Source organism: Epinephelus fuscoguttatus, linkage group LG2 (genome assembly GCF_011397635.1).
Source record: "Epinephelus fuscoguttatus linkage group LG2, E.fuscoguttatus.final_Chr_v1".
Lineage (NCBI taxonomy): Eukaryota > Metazoa > Chordata > Actinopteri > Perciformes > Serranidae > Epinephelus > Epinephelus fuscoguttatus.
The window spans coordinates 10,976,219-10,991,757 of NC_064753.1; positions in this window are offsets into that span (position 1 = coordinate 10,976,219).

Here is a 15,539-nt window from a genome sequence, read left to right on the forward strand (position 1 = left end):
CCACTCGGTTAGTGATTTTCACCTCAGGCACTGACAAAAAAGGGCATCCTTTCATGGTGGTATGGCATGCCAACATATTTAAGGACAATGGAAAATTCCTAGAGGATGGGCGGTAACCCAGTCTTTGCTTCCTATATAAATGTAGAGCCAAACCATTATGTTTTTTTCAAAACCTAACCACATGCTATTGTTGCCTAAACCATGTGTATTTAAGCTGTCTGTATGCATCCAATGAGCAGACACTGTACATTTTCTGTGAAAAAAGAAGTGTATTTTGATAAAGACACAATGCATGTAACAAGTGTAAATTGACATGCTGTCCCAGAATGTCAACAACAGATGCTAGGGATACTTAGCACCCCATGTAGACATGAATGTCCACTGACCAAGCAGTGATATGTGACAAGTTGGGGGTGAGAATATGTTGCTCCACCTCCTGATATCAAAGTCAGCATAATCAAAGCTATGTCACTTTAGAAATTACATGATAGGTATAAAATGGGCAATGTAATATAAATGCTCCAGCAAGCACTACAGTACAACACAATACAATACAATACAATAAAAATACATAAATACATTACAAAAGCAGCAGACATATGCAGAAACAATGGGTGCATATGGGCAGTGCCAGAGATGAGGTGGTGTGATTACTCATGATTGCATGTTTGATACGCTTTAAGCCATCTCTTAAGTTTGTTTTTTAAAGGTTAGCTAATTATTACTCCTAATTCAGTAGGAAGACTGTTCCAGTAGTGGGTGGCTCTGACTATGCAGACTGTTTGCCCAAACTTGCTACCTCTGTATTGTACAGCACATTCCACTCTGGTAGTTGCTCTTGTTGCCCTGCTGCTCCTATCCCTCTGCATGACAACTGACTGAGTGTGGGGGGTACAAGCTCATGTACGAGCTTAAAGATGAGGTAAGCATCTGCAAATGTTTAAAACATTTTACTTTTGTACTGTATAGCAATGGTGCTAGATATAAGCCATTATTACATTAATGCAGTGTAGTGAATTAATTTGATATTTTGACCCGATGATAAAAACAAGCAGACAGAATAACTTTATTGTGCTTACTAGCAGACAAATGAAATGGCAGCTATTTTTTGCGTTTCTTACACTTTAATAAAAAAATATCCTGAAAGAACTCGCTGAAAGTTGCTGGAAGTGAACATCAGTGAACAAGTCTCTAACGGGTATTAACGCTGACAGGAAGTAACCCTGGAGGAATCTCTCTCTGAACTCAGCCCCCAGCTGCAATATAATTAAAACAAATCTAAACAGCCAGCTACAGAGGTTCAGTGTAGAGTTTTAACAGGCGTACATTCCTCATCTGTTCTCACAGCACCAAGCCTTTACAGCACAAAAGAAACAACAAGGTGGCATGCAGCATGATGTCCCTTGTTGTCTTCTGTGCAAAGCCTGGAGACAGCTTGAAGCTTTTCTTCATCTGGTTTCTGTAATCTCTGTCAGTGGGGACTCTCATCTGGTGCGGGGCGGTGAGCAAGAGGGTGCAACCCAAACAGTCTCAAAAGTGCTTTTCCTTTCTTCATCTGTTGCTGGGTAAAAAAAAACAGGCAGTTGGGGTGACATTTGATAAACAGATAGTCTCGGCATGTAGTGCTGAAATGTGACAAAATCGTGGTCCATGTGAGGTTGTGAGATAGTCTTAACCTTATTTACTCCGATTTGATGGATGAGTGTGATATCTTGCAAATACAAGGTTGCTGTAAAAAAAATGGCTGTTTTCACATCACGAATGGAAAGCAGGTAAAAAGCATTAACCAAACTAGTTCTGCTTGCCTGATCTTTCTCATCATCCAGCACATTGCAACTTGGAAAGGCCCAAGCAAAAAGAGACAATATATGTAATTATTTGATCTCACTATGCCAACTTTTAAAACACATAGTAAACACGAAGGCACAACCAACACATTCATCTATTTAAGATAAGTTGGTAATTTGATGGCTTTTCATTGTCTGACTAAACTAGCAGCATGTGTTTCTGATATTCTTTTCCTGGACTCCTTTGAATCAAGTTAAATAATGTACAGACACAAGACATGGGGCAACTGTGGTTCATTTGATTTTTACCCTAGGTAGGACGTGGTACTGAAATTGTTTTAAGTTTCACTCAACAAGAAAAAGACAAAACTGTCCAGATAATCCATGGCTGGACCCCAGTTGGACAGAAAGGGGTCTTGGGGGTCAGCCACCTCAACACAGAGAGAGGCCGGGCCAATGATTGATTCCAGAAGCAGAAAACATCCCATCCTGGGCACCAATGATGTTGTGGAATGAAGAGACTCAAAACACAAAGGATTGGACGTTGGAGGGCTTTTTTGCAAGTAAACCCTCAAACGTCCAATCCTATGTGTTTTGAGTCTCTTTATTCCACAACATAATCAAACTTGATACTGACATAAATTAGCTAGAAAACCAGATAGTGTTCCACTTGTTTGGCAGTAGGGTGCAGCCAAGAGAATGGTTGTTCACTATGAATGCTGAGTACGCCACTGTTCTTCAGACCAGGTGAGTGTTGATACAATGACTTTGAGAGTTTTGATGAGACACAAGTAACCGTGGACAAAGTTAAAAACCCAGTTGCTTAAGGTGTGTTCACACTGGACCTGTTTTTTTTTTTTTCGCTGTCACTCGGTTCGCCCCTTTGACATCGCTTCGTCGCTCAGTTACAATCGCTTGTCAATGTGGCAGAAATCAACAGACTCGCTTTTTTGCTTTGATGACGTCATTGAAGCGATCAGAGAATTTTGTGTGTGTGTGTAAATAGATGTAAAAACACACAGAGATAATACATCTGTGATCAGTTCCCTAATTTAATTTTAACAATTTTTTCAATCTTCTCCAATTTCTCGTTTTATTTTATGGAAGTGATATAGCCTACCTGTATGTATCAAAATGTATAATTTCAGTCAGTGGTATAAATGCTCAGTGTAGTGTGTTTCATTTTTGTAACTTAAAGGCTTCAGAAAACATACAAGACACATTTTTAGGAAAAGTCATAAGAAGAGAAGCTTGTAGGTTTTATCTAAACAGAGTTATTTGCATTATAAAAACAGTCTTGGCGGCTCTAGGACAAGTGCACTTACATTGATCACTTCCATTAAATAAAATGAGAAATTGGAGAAGATTGAAAAAATTGTTAAAATTAAATTAGGGAACTGATCACAGATGCATTGTGTCTGTGTGTTTTTACGTCTATTGTTGCTTTTAATTTGCAGCTATACTTTTAATGAAGCTGACATGTCATGACAGTCAAGCACCCCCCCCGGAATTCCGGGATTATGGCAGCCAATCAGCGTTGAGCTGCAAGCGACAGGACCCAGCGAAATACCGCTTCAGATGAGATTACTCATCTCAAGCGATGAGCGAAAAATTGCTCTGTCGCTCTGTCACTGTCGTTCGGAGCCCGAGCGATTTTTCTCCCGGGCGAATATACGCTCAATTGGCCTTTTGTATTGACTTTGTATGTAAACTCGTCGCTAGCGAAAAAAAAAACAGCTCTGGTGTGAACACACCTTAAGAGGCTGCCTGAACTTCACTAACGTAACACTCATTGAAAGGTGTTACGTTAGGTGCAGCTGACCAAACCACACAACAAACTTCTCCACACCAATGTGCTCTATTGTCTTCATCAAGTTGTCGGACAGTAACAACAATGTGAGATGCTTTTGATATTACACTGACATCATTATGTTGCAGCAAACATTGCTAGCCTAACCCAGCAGTCTCTTCCACAAGTCACCATGCACCATGATCAAACTCATTCCCACTTAGACAGCTAATCAAATATATTTTTTGCATCAAGCACCTGTAAAATAAACGCAGTATGCAGTATGATATACCATCAGAAGAACTGTTGGGGTTGAGCACCACTTAAACTGTCGACTGAGACAGCTGGTGCTGCCAGTTCAGTTTTGCATTTATACACCCATCCTCTTTTTGATATACGTAATTGTTCTGAGTGAAAAGCTTCTAACATTGACTGCTGGTTGATGATGTTAGCTTTAACCTCAGATCACAAACCAAATGTTTTACCGTTTACTTATCACCACTTTTGTAGTGGCTCTTCTCTGGCTTTTTGCATATCCATATATGTATAATCCAAATTCTTCAGCGAAATTAGAAAGTAAGGTTGACCTGCACCCCAACATGTCCCACCTGTCAGGCGCACTGCCAAAAAATGACTTCCTGTACTTAAGTGCTCTGCTTTACTCAAAATATCTCATTCACTGGCCATAAAAAACGGGCGGCTGTGGCTCAGAGGCAGAGCGGGTCGTCCACCAATCGGAAGACCGGTTGTTCGATCCCCAGCTCCGGGTCCGCATGCCGAAGTATCCTTGGGCAAGATACTGAACCCCAAATTGCAATGGCTGCGGCCACCAGTGTCTGAAAGTGTGTGAATGGGTGAATGTGACTCAGTAGTGTAAAAACCACTTTGAGTGGCCAGAAGACTAGAAAGGAGATATACAAGTGCAAGTCCATTTATCATTTAAAAACCATACTGCAGGACAACACAACAGTCATCAAAGGACAAAAAATGTTTTACACTATCAAGTTTTCCACACCTTCCTTGACAATGCCTACAAGCGAACATCAGAGACAAACCATTTTTGTAACGCTTGTTGAAAGGTGGCTGCGACCTACTGGAGAAAAACTTAAATCATGTCTAGTTTTCTAGAAAATCCAGTAATTCCAGTACCATATCTTGCCTACAGTAGAAGTCAAATGAACCAAAGTCACATTGGCACAAAGGCACATGTGAGTTGTCGACGGTGACAACGTGTGTGTCAGCTTCATCGAGTGTAACAAATGCAGCACAGTGCTGGTATATGACAGCAAAAAGACAGGGACCTTGACACCTCAGAGGCACGCGACGAGGACTTCCCATGGAAAGAAAGACGAGAGTCAGCCTTCAATGTCCACGTTCGTATCCTTTGCAAAAATGTCGGGTTTAAACCAGCCTCGGGCTCATAACTACAGTTAAAGGGACGGGCCGGCCCGGGCTCGGACAGAATACGCACGGGCTCGGGTGGGGTCGGGCTAGTCACGCCACCAGATAGTCAGAGATCTCCGCCTTCCGATAGTCTGGGGACAAGCCTTACTAAAGTGTGTTTAACACACCAGAGAAAACAGCCGGCAACAAAGCAACGCCTCTTGCATTTTTGAAAAGGACACGCCCTCCCGGAAATGTGCGCTCCTCCTTTTCTCGTCCGCAAGGAAACAAACACACAGAGAGCTTGAAAATGGATGCCGAGAGATTTAACTCTGTTTTATCAAACGTGTGCTCAGTCCACAAGATTGTGGAAATGAAGGACTTACAGCGACTTTGTTTAAAACTTTTAACACAGTCAGATTATGTTTACGAGCACAAGAGTTCAGCGAGCCACCGAAGGACCGCCCTGCGGATTTACTATTGGTTCTGCAACGTAGGGAGTTTTTTTAAACTCTGAAATTGTATCTGCCCATCTAAACACGAAATCAGGGAGAAAGTCATCAGTCTATAGTTAAGCAAAGCGTCTAACTTGAGGGTAGCGCTGGATTTTTTGGGCCCGATCTAACCTCTACTGTAGGTGAAATGGCAACCACATGCCATTGCTCCCACTGTTAATAAACCAAAATGATATGAAGAATTTTATCACTTGTAGAATTGCAACAAGACTATATTTTCAGTGTAAGTTAAAAAAGAGCACTGAGACTCAACTTCAACAATTATAATTATCTGATTAAAACGTGAAATTTGAGAAAAGTAAACAAAGGGTTAAGCATGTTTCAGTTGAACACAAATGTCTGTGCAGACTCCAGTGGCAAGATATTTCAGTCCTTTCTGTCTTCTTCAGGCAGCATCAGATGAAACAGGTTGCTGCTGCTTCTGTACTTGTATTCAACATGTAAAGAATAGAGACTTAATACTTTCTGCGTCACAGTGCAGTCAGATTTTCTTTTCATTTGCGAGATTCTGAGTATCTTCAATGCTCTCTCGCATCTGTGGCCTGTTGAAAGCTTTTTTTTTTCATTGTGAAGCTGTCAATTGCTCCTATGGAACCCTGGCTGAACTGACATTTTCACACTGTGCTTTTATCATTGAGCTATATGTCAGAATTATTATTCCTTATAAGGAATACAAAAGTGAAAAGGCCCCTTATAGCAGAGTTTGTATGCATATGAGTTGGGCCACTTTACCCTAACTTGAAGTCATGACACAACCATGATTATGCATAACAAATACATACCTTTAGGATTAAATTGTTTGCTTGCAATTAAATCTTAAAAAGGCAGGGCAGCAATAAGTAAGCAACAAAAGATTGCTTGGTTACATTGTAACCTAGGTTCTCTGAGTGAGGAAATTATCTCCCAACCCAGTAGTTATATCATTTAATAGAAATAGGCTTTCTATTTCTATTTCTATTTCTATATCATAACTATGGGAATTATCCCCATCTGCGGTAATTGACATGGAAAATGAATCATCTTGAAGACACACCAATTTACGTGGCCCAGATGCGCCAGGCTATAAAAGCCCCACTTTACCCACTGATTAACATTGATTGGAAGCCTGGGGAGATAATCTCCTTACTCGGAGAACCAAGGTTATAATGTAACTGAACGCTCTCTATCGTATCGAGATTATCTCCCACCCAGTAGTTATATCATAACTATGGGAAACCTTGTAACACACCGTGAAGGGACTTTGACGGAGCCACCAAGGCAGCCAAAGCCTGATCCATCGGGGTCAATGGCCCACGGCCACTCCTCTACCAATTGTCATTCACAGCCATACAATGACAGAGCCCTGACCAGCATGCCCCTGCTGTGGGTGTTTCAAACCGACTCCTGACCACCTCCTCAAAATCAGCAAGGAGAGGTACAAGGAACCGTGTGGGTCGCCCCTCTGTTTCATTGGGCGGGAAGGGGCGGGACCCTGACCAGCTGCCAGGTCAAGCCCCAGAGCAAAAGCAGCCCAGCCAATGATTTCCTGAAGGATAGCCGACTGCTGGTCATGCTCTTTTACAGGCATCTGCTTCCCCTCTGAGGCCAAATCATAGTCCTCTAGGACGTTTCCATGTGACACGGTTCCCTCACCCCTCACTGATACTGGAATAGTGGAGGCAGAGGGACGCCCCGATGGGCCTCTGTTCCCCCACTACTGGACCCGCCAACCTAGGGTGCTTAGCTGGCTGTGGGCACTGAGAAGGGGCTGGTGGACGCCAAATGACAGGCAACATTCTTCCCTGAGCCTAGCAGACATGCAGAAGCAGTTCATGCATGAAGCAGTATTATCACAAAGGGCCAACACATGCTCAATTCCTGAAGATAACACACCATAGTCATGGCCATCCTCTACTGGCATATTAACATTAAAGCCCACACAAGCGGGGCCCTGCCAGTTTGCCATTGTCTCTCTCTCCTATTTTATTTTTTGAGAGTGACGTCACTGTAGTACGACCAGAAAGTGCATTCTTTAGTTATAGCAACAGTACTGCTAACTGAGCCAACAGATGTGAGTGCGGCCACAATATGGATTATTTTCTTTGGACACCAGACAGCCGGACACTTGTACTGGAGGAAGCTGTGAGGAAAGGGGAAGCTTTTGCAGGTGCGAGCTAAACCTCACGGTGGCTGACTGTGGAGGTAAGCTGCCCCTCGTCTCAGTTAGGTTTGAGTAGGCAACTAAACTCCCGAGGAACATCACAAGCTTCCCCCCGACCTGGTCAGGCTTGAGCCAGCAACCGCCTCTTAAGGCCCTGACCAGTGTTGGGAAGTTACAGTAACACTGTTAGTTTTGGCAGTAACTAATACTCTAACACGTTAGTTTTTAAATTCAGTAACTCAGTTACCGTTACCAAACGGTGCATTACTCCATTATTTTCGACCAGGTTTTAAAACGGCGTGCAGCATGCAGTATTCCTTCACAAACTGAAGTTCCCTTTCACAAAAACATTTTAACCCTAAACAGTAAAAGATAGTCAAGTCATATAGAGGTATATGAACAATTCTTACCAGAGCATCTTAATGAAACATGTCTCTCACCATCTCTGAAGTCACTGTCGACTTGCTGGCCTCACCACAGTACTGTAACGTTAGATTAAGCGGTAGCGCTTCTGTAGATTTTTAGTCCCAGTAACGTTCTATTGTTGTGGACAGACAATGTCTGCAGTACAGTAGCTGTAAAACGTTTAGCTGCCTGACAGCGAGTGACTCCACTGAAGAAGACAGATGCATGTTTCCTATACCGTTCAATTGTTTTGTCGAGTTGTAGACTAACAGTCCCTTGGTTAAACTCCATCCGCTGTCGCTTAGACAATGTAGCTACAAGCCAATACAGTTAGGAAATGTTTTGGGCTGCAGGGCTGAGTTTCCAAAACATGATCATTCTTAGCAACGTTGTCTTCTTTGTGGCTTAGAAAAACTACAAAAAAAAAGAAGAGTAACTAAAAAGTTACTTTTCTCAGTAACGCATTACTTTTTGGTTTAAGTAGCTGAGTTACTAACTGAGTTACTTTTTAATGAAGTAACTAGTAACGGTAACTAGTTACTATTTTTCAGTAACTAGCACAACACTGGCCCTGATACACCAAGCCGACGGTCTGCTGTTGACCAAAGTCGGTGAGCGTCTGTCGGCCTAGTTTTTGCGGTATGTCCCATACCGTTGGCACTTCGGCGGCAGCGGCAGCTTTTCGGCTGATTGAGCATGTTGAATCGGCGGCGGAGCTTGTCAGTGAGAGAGATCACTCTGATTGGCTGTTCAGGTTTTATTTCCTCGCCCCTGTAGCGAGTGAATCTGCCTGTAGTGAAACCAGAGCTAACCGGTGTTTCCTCCTCAGGCTCCACTTCACTCAGCTGCCCGACAGACCCGCTGCTTCTTCACACTTTAACCTGAATAACAAACCTGGGCTAGCTGGGAGCAGCTAGCAGAGTGTTAGCCGCAACACGACCGGAGAGAAGCACAGCCAGTTAGCCTCCGCTAGCCTGCCAGCTAGCACCGGCTCTCCGTTTGGATCCAACCAGAGCACCGAGCGCTGGTTTGTTATCCAGGTTAAAGTGGGATGAAGCAGCGGGTTTGTCGGGCAGCTGAGTGAAGCTGGGTGAAGTGGAGCCTGCGGAGGAAACACCGGGACTGTCTGGATGTAATAGTCCGTGGAGGTGCTGCGGTGCTTGGCTGCACAGCTAGGAAACCCCTCAGCTGACAGGATGTACCACACTCTCACTGCGCTACTTTGTTTATCTCATGCATTCATCGGACTTCCGGTTTCCCTTTTTGCGTTCTTTTCTCACACGCAGACGCAGAATGTACGTGCTACTTGGCCGTCGGATGTAGTCTGTGTAGTATGTTCAAATGCAACTGACACAGGGCGACGTGAGGCGAGGTAGACGACACAGCAGTGGATTTCGTCGCCGCTAATTCTCTGATGTCGGTTTGGTGTGTCCGCGCCTTTAGAGGAACGCAGCATGCTGCCCCGGGACTAAGTCAGGCTTGAGCGAGCTGCTATGCCTCAACCAGGTAAGAGAAAAAATATGTATTTTTGTCTCCGTACTGATTTTAAGCTCTTCTAAATCATTAGAAAAATGTTTCTAGCTGCAGGATTGTATTTATTTATTTATTTATTTTACCAGCCACACATTTAATTTCTCTGTCTGCAATGCTATAAACTTAAAAATGTCTGCCAACTGATTTATATAAAGAACTGATGGGAGCTGTGAGTGTCCCAGAAAACCAAAACAGTAAGCTAAAAGGAGAAAATAAATGCAGCATTGTGTGGTAATTCTTGGGGTTCTGACTCTTCGTTGCACACAAAGTAATCTAATTAAGTGGGCGAAAGCTTTAACTCACAGCCAGAATACATGGGGCACAGCCGCGACGCATCGTGTAGGTGGAGCAGCGTGGGATTTTTTTTACCTGCTGCATATACTATGCAGTCAGTGTACAGTGCAATTGCTTCCAGCTTCATTATGTGTGCATTGAGTTTTGCCAAGTGAAAATGCAGTTCGTTACAGAGGATTTGGAAACATATAGCTATTTTAAATGGTACTGAATTAAGTAACTGGATTGTTTTAACAAATTGATTTGACTGATTTATTTTAATTTGACATGTAAAAACATCCACAAGGTTGCTGTGCTTTGTCATATTGCTTCTGTTACAATGAGGTATGTATATTAATTTTTTATATTTAAACACATTGTACAATTTTTCTACACAGTTTTGTGTGGTTTTTACCTGCTGAAAGGCTTTGGAGCCACGTGTTGAGAAAAAAAACAAATAGACCAGCCATGTAAAAATAGAGAGGAGCCGCTTCAGTTACACTTCTGTGGTCAGCGTAGAAGCTTCAGTTGATTATAATGGAAGCGCTCTGCTGTGGGTATGCTGCAGCAGACGTGTCACCCTGCGTCCGTGTTAAGCCAAAAGTCGAGCTTTAACCATCTTAAGGTTTTTAATGATGCATTCCCTTCTCCTCCTCCTGCTCCTATGTGTCGACCAATACAAAGGCAGTAAGTGGTAAATTACAAGTTATAAGGAATAAATCCCAATTTCCTCCATTGCCATTTTTCTGTTTGTTTTGTCTGTATTCCCTGTTGCTTTTAGACATGTCACTGCTGAGTTTCATTCCTCACTCTTTCTACCAACTGTTGGTGACAGCACTTTTAAATCACATTAAAGGACAGCTTAAACGGACCCCATGTGAACCCACAAAATTCAAGCAATTTCAATATTTCTAACATTGTTTGGCCATGTTAGAATGTTGTTATATTTTTCTGGATGTGTTTTTTTCCCCACATCTTCTCTTTTGCATTCTGACATATGACTTACGCCAAATGTTCTCTTCTTGGAATCCATTTCCTGATAGGGAGAGAGAGCAGTCTGGCTGGCAAGATTGAAGAGAAGGGGGATTATCATGTCTTCTTATCACAGCTTAATAGTTTAATGAAAAAAAATTGAAGACTACTTGTCCCGAGTGGCGTAGTTAATGTGTCACAGTGGTAAACAGCACTTTGTGGGTTTGATTCTAGCAGGGACTTGCATTCCAGGCTTTCTTGGCTGTCAGGCCAACAATGGACACTGCAACATTTACTGGAATCCAAAGTGGAGAATTGCTTCTACAGAAAAAAACATTAGCATAATAAATATTTTCATCCCCATTTCCATCTGTTGTGTACTTCCCTGGACCGGCATGTGGGTAGTAGAGGAGTGACAGCGGGTGTCAAACAGTTCAATCAAAGGAGCAAAATGCTGCTACAACAACAGCATTTGGTGCTAAAGAACTGCTGTCATTGTTGACCTGTTAAACATCTGCTGTCCTCGTAATGACGGATAATTTCCATCTGAAAAATGTAAATCACAAAATGTTTTCACCGTTAAATGTCAGCACTCTAAATAATCTATATCAGTGATAGTTTCATTATGCCTACTACATGCTGATGCTGTCCATCTTTAGAACATTGTACAGCTTTCTGGTGGTAATTAGACATCAAGATTTATTAGAATATATACCCACAAGACAGAATGAAAATGTCGAGAATGCTGCAACTCATTAACAGTATTCTTCAGGGGGAACAAGCTTTGATTAGACTGTTCATTCCTTTAAGGCAAATCCAGTTGAACAAAGGCTTTCTGGTGCGTCTATGAAGCTGTGGATTTCACACTCTCATATTTTCCGCATTACAACACATGGATACAGCTTGCTGTTCTTTTGATGCACAATTACCGTAGTAACCACAGTAGGATTTCACATCTTGGTGAGTTACAGTTCACATAATGACTGTATTTGAACACTAGTTAAGCTAAAAATGTAAAAACAATATTTGGTTAAATGTGATTCTCTGTGATGAAGAATGCAGGATCGCTGAGATCACGTACTTTGGCAAATTAAATGTGAATCTGGTGCGACTGGAGCAAAAAATAATGTTACATTCTGTTTACAGAGAATGGCTGGAATGAGCAGATGACCAAACAATGAGCCAATTACAAGAGACGGGTGTTTTTGACAGTGTAAATTAACAAATGTAACTTCATAATTAACAACTTGATGGATCCATAGCCAGTCAAAGATTAACAGCTCTGGGAGGGGGGTTTAGACTGACAGTATGGGATTCAGCTCTACACTGCAATTATGTTTAGGCTGTTCCTGTTTAGGCTCATTGTGAATTGATGCCATGTAGAGAAAAAAACAATACTATGGATGCTAGGCATAGCTGCCACATTTGATAAGAAATGCATTCCTCTCAATGGGCACAGCTAAGCCTTATTGTGACCTATTTAAAACTTTTCTGAGATGCCGTATCAAGTCAGCTTCATTGTCATTCATCAGCTGAACCTCCCCTTGTCTTGTCTGTCTGGGCAAATCTTTCATTTTCCTCACCCCTTTCTTCTCAGGGAGGGTAATTCCATTTGGGAAGTGCATATTGTTGAGGAAAATCCTCATCCCTCAGCCAGTGAGCAATGAGCGAAGTGGTGATGAATACCTGGGCCATGAATACTAAATGATAGGTAATTAAAGGATACCTGAGGAATATTATCTTGGCTGGCACACCTGAGGAGGGATCCAGGCTGTACTGTCCATTACAGTGGAGAAGGGAGAAAGAGAGAGATTGAGTCAGAGAGCAAACCAGAAGGAGGCAGGCATGAGTGATGGCTGCTCCCTGAATCAGTCATTTGGGTTGAGAATCTGACGTTTGATTAAGTCTGACCTAGATATCACAGACAAGAAGTCATGGCCTCTTACATGCACTTCAGTGGAGAGTCGGAGTTTTTGAGTTTTATGAGTTTTCAGACTGAATAAGGTTGTTGTCCAAGTTTGTCTGTCTGCTGCATCTGTCTAGGTGATATTATAATCATTACACGGCAGCAGGGAAGGATTTGCAGCAAAATACACAACCAAAGATCTGAACCAAAACTGGTGGTGAATTTGACAGAATCATACATAATCTCATCTGTTCAATGCTGTCTTCTGGAAATCATGTTTATACAGTTTGACAGAAAAATATTGCTTTACATTTCTTTGATATTAACATAATGAGGAAACATTTTAATGAACGTATGTACCAGTCACAAAATGTTTTTCCAAAAAGTAAATTACAACACAACAAGATGTATTTGATTTCTTATACCTCACTGATGTGAGGCACTGTATGAATACACTTCCCATAGCAGAAAAAAAATTGCCTGTGACAGAGTCTCGCATTCAGGTCAGGTACCTGTGAGTACCCAGGGGGTGATGGTATTTAATCTTAATATTATTTCCAAGTTTGGTTCTGAGCAAAAAAAAGAAGACGTGGGTCGCATCCTGGGAATTGGATGATAAATAAATTAAAATAAAATGAGAATAATAATAACATAATTTAATGTTTTAACATTTTAATCCTCTGACTGCTGATTTTGTATGTCAGCTCTGCCTTTAGTGCCAGCTGGAATATGTGAGTGGCTTTAATCAGGTGTGTTAGTAACAGGCATGTTAACTATGAAGATATGCTGCATGAGAGTAAATAAAAAATATTCATTTAAATGGTATTTCCTGAATAACCTTTGTTTTAAAGAGGCAACAGATAGGATTCGTTTTTTTTTTTTGTTTTTTTTTAGCTTGACGCCACCTAGCGTCAGCGGTGTTGCTTGCACTGTCGCAAAGACCAAATTGACCTTGGGGATCAGAGATAATCAATAAAATGTAGGCTGTAAAGCCACAAGTATACCTCTATGTATATGTAGAATGAGACGGTGTGTGGACACTATACTAAATAAATGAGTAAAGATCAGATTATCAGATTTATCTGAAGAAAAAACAAATAGTAATGCAAATAATTATACCATAATGCACAGTACCAGTACAAACAACTCACAGTAAATTATACCAATATGCACAATATCAGTACAAACAACAGTAGACACGTAAGGGCTCACTATACATTATCCCGCTTAGAACATGGCTTACTACTAAAACATTCAAATGTTACAACTGGCATCAATATTATTAAACTGCTGGCAGAGTGTATTGACAGAGGAGAGGCGTTCACCAGACAAACGGGAGCGGAGGAGAGGAGTTTACTCCACTTCTCCCGGTCAGAGAGGCTGGGTGCCCAGTAGCTGCGAAGTCTGCCCTCACATTTATGGCAAGTGGCCGACATGATCTCCCTGCTCTCCAGGCCAGCTTGGGAGAGCTGTGTGGGCTAATGTTAACTGATTTTGATGCTCCTCAGTCTAAGGCCGTTGCAGTGAAGTGAAGTGTTCACTTAGCTGGGCATAACTTAGCTGGGCGATGTTGATAGCTGCCTCAGTGAGAAAAGAACAGAAGGAAGGGAGGAGGGTATCACTGTCCGAGGGCTGCCGTAGAATGGTAACGAGGATGTCAGCTGACCAACACTCACTACCCGGTCCCTGGTTGCGGTGATTTGCGATGCTGGCCAGCTAGGAATTAACTAGCAGCCAGTACAGTACAGTCCTCTCTCAGCTAGCTAACATTTAGCTGTGTTACTTTCTGATCCATTAGAAAGAAAGCTAGCTGGACATTGGTTTTGAAGCCTCTTTGGTCACCGAGCTCCCTCCATCTCTTGAACGCCTGACTGAGGTTTACTCTTGTTTTTCTTCTTCTTTTATCACTCTCCTTTTTGCTCTTCTTTGCCTCCTCTGACAGAGGAGCTTGTTTTCTTTTGCTAGGCCATATTTCACTTGTTTCCAAACTTTGTCCGTCTGCCATTGTGCTCGTGATTCAACTGTCTCATGCCCAGTTCCTCATAAGGACCAGCTCCAGTCCCTGATTGGCGGACCGACCAGTTTCGCAATACAATACGTTTCCTGCCGTAGAGATTTTTTCCACGAAATTTTGCCCCTGGTGGCAGAAGCTTATTACAAAGATTGCAAAGCCACTAAGTAACCTATGTAAACGCTGATAGTCTGATTTTACTGTGGCCACTACCCTGTGCAACCCACATTATTTTCATAATGATATATTTAGGAAAAGATGCTGTCTGTTGCCTCTTTAAAGTATGATATCTTAGTTTATCATGTATAAAGTGTCCCCACATTATCACTTACTATTTAAACAGCGAATGATAATAATGGGATGTGGGGTTTTAGGTTGGGCTGAGGATCTTGTGTCCACAGGTCGGATCAGGTTGCAGAACTAATTGGTCATATGTGTGGGTCAAAGGGTGGGTGTGATACTGCGGTAAATATTATCCATTATTCAGCAATTTTGTTTCCTTGAAATCCCTCTCGCCAAATTAAATAAGCAGGGTATGACTGTAACTTCAATGTTTGGTTTGTCAACTTGTGCAAGCCACTTTTTTCCTCAGTCACTATGAAACATTATGAAAGAAAATCTACCATCTTCAACACTATCTGAAATCTTCACATTGTGGTTACAGCCTGCTAAACACACAATATATATTACAATTTGCTAGGTGACAGCAATTAGTAACAAGAATCATGAAGACCAGCCGCTAACACTACCTCAAAGCCAGTGTTGGGCAGTAACGCGTTATTAGTAACGCGTTATAGTAACAGCGTTAGTTCCCTTTCGCTAAAA